A 4755-nucleotide genomic window follows, 5' to 3' on the forward strand; every position below is an offset into this window, starting at 1 on the left:
GAACCCAGGAAACTGTGGGAGCTAGAAGTGCCAGGGAGTTGCAAATTTGAGAGCCAGGGTCCCAGACGCTGTGGGTTTGGAAGCCCACGATCCCAGTCAGCCTGCTAGATCGGCTTCCAAGGAGCTGAATGGGTGCACTGGCAATACAGCAGGCAGGTTTCTAAGGACCCCTGCCTGGCTTCTGGAGGAATTTCATCAAAATGGAACTGTCGCTCAAATAGTTTAATGAATCAGCAAATTCGAAACAAAAATTAGTTCATGAAAGTGTTCCCGACTAGCTGTAGTTGGAATCCCTCGACTTTAGCGTAGAAGAGATGGCTGTGCGAGGTACGTGATGTGATTTTCCCTTAGTTACTAACTTGTGGGGCTTTCTTGGCTGTAGGAGGACGATGCTCTTCGTTTATGGTCCTTTGTCCTATTTGGCATCCTGGCCCGCCTGACCAAAAGAAAATGGAAGGGCTATTTCGCCGAGCAGGTTCGACAGAGCTGGGTCACACTTCTGCTGCACCTGCAAGACCCGAACCCCAGGGTTTCAGTGGTAAGACCGAGAGTGACTTATTTACTAAGCCAAAGGAATCTTCCTCCCAATGACAGGGGAGCTCTGCTATTCCTGCCTGCTCTGGAGGTCCAAATTCCCCCCTCAGTTCATTGCCCTCCTGCTGAGTCAGTTCCCGCCAGGTTGGTCCATGGCTGCCTCACCAGAATCCAGGATAGGTCATGGGTCTGAGCCCGACAGCTCTCTCTTCCTGTCTGTCTCTGCACCCCAGGCCCCTGCCTCCCCAGAACAGAAGAGAGACCTGGTGAAGCAGCTTTCGTAGGTAGATCTGTTCCAAAAAGACATTGATGCTACCTCCAGGTTGCAGTGGAAGCTCTCCCCTCTATTAGTCATTCCTGCATGTTTTCTGCCAATTACATCCAGATGAATCCCTTTTTATCCTGGAATAGATGAGCAGTCAAGCAGATGAGTTCCCTTTGAATGACCAAAGCACTCAGTAGGGAACAATTAAATGGTGTGACACGCTTCCTTTTTTCAGGAATGCAGAGCTACGTTTCACCTCTGTGTCCCGTTTTTGGGACTGAAGAGGCTCCAAACTGCCGTGAATGAACACCTTGATGGCACAGCCGAGCTGAAGCCTGAAGAGCTCCAGGTGGACATTTGCAGACACCTTGTGAGTGAGCTGTTGAAGTGTCTGAGATTCTTGACTGGAGTGGCGTGTGGTGGTGTAGAGATGTGTGATGGGTAATGGAAATAACGGTCAGAGTGGGATATATGACTGAGGGTGATGGGAAATGTAAATCTGCCACAGATCCCCATTTTTCCCACGTCCACCCAGTCACCTGTTCTTTCTCTGATTTACCTGTGGCTCTTAAAAGCATGTGCTGGCAGTCAAAGGGCACTTCTAGCCAGAGAGAGCTCATGTGTCCCTGATTTCCTCTAGGCCAAAGAGAATGCCGAGCTGCTGGAGAACTTGTACAAAAGCACCATCATGTACTTCTTTAGCAGATGGGAAGAGATCCGGGCAGTTGCAGCCAAGTTAGCTGGTGAGAGATGATGCCCAGTGTCCCTTTTGGTATTCCCATTGAGGGAGAGAGAAAAAATCCCACTGTGCAGCACTGAGCTGCCATTAATCTCTCTATGCCTCAGCTTCCCATACATAAATGGGGATGTTAATATCCCTACCTTTCCAGTGTGGTGGTTGGAGAAAATCATGACTTGCTATAAAGTGCTTTGGGATTGTTGCAGGGAAAGCACGGTGCAGTCATTTAGTAGTAGAGGCTGGGACACTGTCTCATAGGGCATGTTTACACTTGGAGCTGGGGGTCTAATTCCCAGCTTGATGAGACATACCCGCACTAGCCCTGAGTGCTAAAAATAGAGAGTAGCTGCGATGGCAGGAGCAGGAGGAAGTTTAACCACCCCAAGTATGATCCCATCCAAACCCCAAAGTCGATTCTCAAGGTGGCTAGCTCCTCCCACTGCTCGTGCTGCTTTAGCTACATTCTAATTTTAGTATGCGAGCGCTGTCCGAGCTAGAGTGGGCCTGTTCCATTGAACTGGGAGTGATCCCCCCCGCTCAAAGTGCAGACCCACCCACAGTGTTGCTCAGTGCTCTTCACTACTACTTCATCATTGGGAGGCATGCAGCCCACCTACCCTCAGCACCTGCTGTTTCAGGTTCCTGGCCACACCACCTTGTCAAGGAGGCAAAAGGTTCCTCCGCTTTGGCCCTGTGCCCTCTTCTCCCAAGCATACCCAGGTGAGACAGGCAGGCATTGTGGCCTAAGTCCCACCTGTCAGTCACCTTGTGGGATCCCTGCTTAGAACTCACTTATTCCTGGCCCCAGGCCTTTGCTCAGAGCACTAGACCAAGACACTAGCATAGTATGTCTCCAATAACTGACAGCAGTGGCAAGAGGAACACAGACTCTTTAAAGCAAATGGGTTTTGTGTAAACATTCTTAAAAAAAAAGTCTTTCTCATTCTCTTCAGTGTGGACTCTCAACTGCAGTAGCATCCTCTTGCCCACAGCTCACCCTTAGGTCCACAGTAGGAGAGGCCAAAGACCTGTCTAGGGGCTGCTAATATCACTTTGCACTCAACAAGGGAAGGTTTTATTGTTGTTGTTTGTTTTCCATTGTGTATTTAGGCATCATCCTGGAACACACAGACAGGCAGCGTATGAAATGGCTGAACCTGGACCATCTGCTGATGTGTAAGTAATAAATACAGCTGAAGTTCTGCTCATCCGTGAGTTCTAAAGGAATTTAGCTGACAAGCAGCAGTAACCGATACCACTGGTTCAAAGTGCATCAGCCACACATCCAAGGACAAAGTCAGTCTTGCCCAGTAGAAAGTCAGCTTTAATTTCCCCTGAAGGAGGCAGCTGCAGGGGGTGTGATGTGAGTCCGTGCATCTCCTGGTTGTCCTGGCAAGGCCCCCTCCGCAGCCAGTGCTATCCACTCTTTGGGCTTTATTGGCTCTCTGTGGACTGCCCAGGTGAGGAGAAATTGTAGCCACTTTCTGCTCCCCCAAATTTCCCACTAGCAATTTTTCTTCCAGTAGGTGCCCTGCATCCTGCACAAACCAGCTTGGACCTGGTCTCTATTCAATTCCAGGGTTATTGGAGCTCAGACTGTGGCTCCTGAATAGAGATGGAAAATAAACTTAAAAGTGGAAGCTATTGAAACAATGGACCTTCTTCCATTTACATCAGAGTGGATGACTTTGTGGTCGAGTCAGGGCCTCCCCACTTGTTGGGAGCATGGAAGGGAGCCAATGGAGGAACCTAAAGCTTTCTTTGTATTGGAGAGCTTCTGTAGCGTGGTATTCAGAGATAATAAGTCTCCAGCTATTTCCGGCACAGGTGACAATATGAAAAGTGAGGCAGATTCATCTCTCATGTATTTTCCATCCCAATAGAAGGACTGAGCCCAGTTTCACATTTTACAATGTGATCATTCAGCTCTGGTAGTTCAAGATTCTGTGATCACGCTTAGCTGTGATTTGACAGTCTGTACAGTAGCATGTTGTCCTCTGTCATTTCAGCTCTCCAGTTCCTCAAGAAAGACCCAAGTCCCTCTGTCCAGCTGGTGGCAACTGAGGTCCTAAATGACATCTGTCCTGGCCAAGTGCTTGGGGAATGAAGCGGGAGAGAAACAGAAGAAGGCGCTCCAGTAGTATAAGGGCCCTACCGTCAATCAAACGTTAACCCCACCCTTGGCCCTCGTAAGCCTTACCCACCGTCACTGGAAGTCCCAAGCCATGAGGTATTATTTCCAGGGTCAAGGCAGACAAATGACCAGAAGCAACGTGTGTCATGTGACCCCTCTAAGAACTCCTCCCATTGTCCTCTACCAATCGGGATGGGTTTCGCCCTGATAGGAACGCCCCAAGAGAAGATTTGACCAATCAAGGGGAGTTCCGGGGCAGGATGACCTGTCTGGAAGTGGTTCATGTGACCCCTCTAAGAATACCCCCCACCACCGTCTACGAATCAGTAGGGGTTTGAGCCACTGGGGACCACCCCGAGAGGAGGTTTGACCAATCATGGGGAGTTCCGGGGTGGGGTGATCTGTCTGGAAGTGGTTCGTGTGACCCCTCTAAGAATACCCCCCACCACCGTCTACCAATCAGTAGGGGTTTGAGCCACTGGGGACCACCCCGAGAGGAGGTTTGACCAATCATGGGGAGTTCCGGGGTGGGGTGATCTGTCTGGAAGATGTTTGTGTGACCCCTCTATGAATTCCTCCCACTGCCCTCTACCAATCAGGAGGGGTTTCAGCCACTGGGGACCACCCCGAGAGGAGATTTGACCAACTGGGGGGAGTTCCAGGGTGGGGTGACCCGTCCGGAAGTGCTTCGTGTGACCCCTCTAAGAACTCCTCCCACCACCTTCTACCAATTGCGATGGGTTTCGGCTGCAGAGGACCGTCCCGAGAAGAGATTTGACCAAAATGGGGCAGGTTCTCGGATTGGGTGAACCGTCCAGAAGAGGGTCATGTGAGCCCTCTAAGAACTCCTCCCAACGCCCTCTGCCAATCAGAGTGCAGCACCATCACCCCATAAGTCCCAGCGCTGGGCAGAGGAAGCCATCTCTCACCAAGAAGACATGTTTTAGAAATTGTGGAAAGGCTGAGAGGAAACATGGACTCCTTTACCACCCCCGTGAGACCTTCAGATTTTGTTTTAGCTCCGAGGACCTTTGGAGTTCTGTGGAGAAAGCGCTACGGCAGTGACAGTTCCGAGGAGGGCCC

The sequence above is a fragment of the Lepidochelys kempii genome, chromosome 20, assembly GCF_965140285.1.
Source record: "Lepidochelys kempii isolate rLepKem1 chromosome 20, rLepKem1.hap1, whole genome shotgun sequence".
Lineage (NCBI taxonomy): Eukaryota > Metazoa > Chordata > Testudines > Cheloniidae > Lepidochelys > Lepidochelys kempii.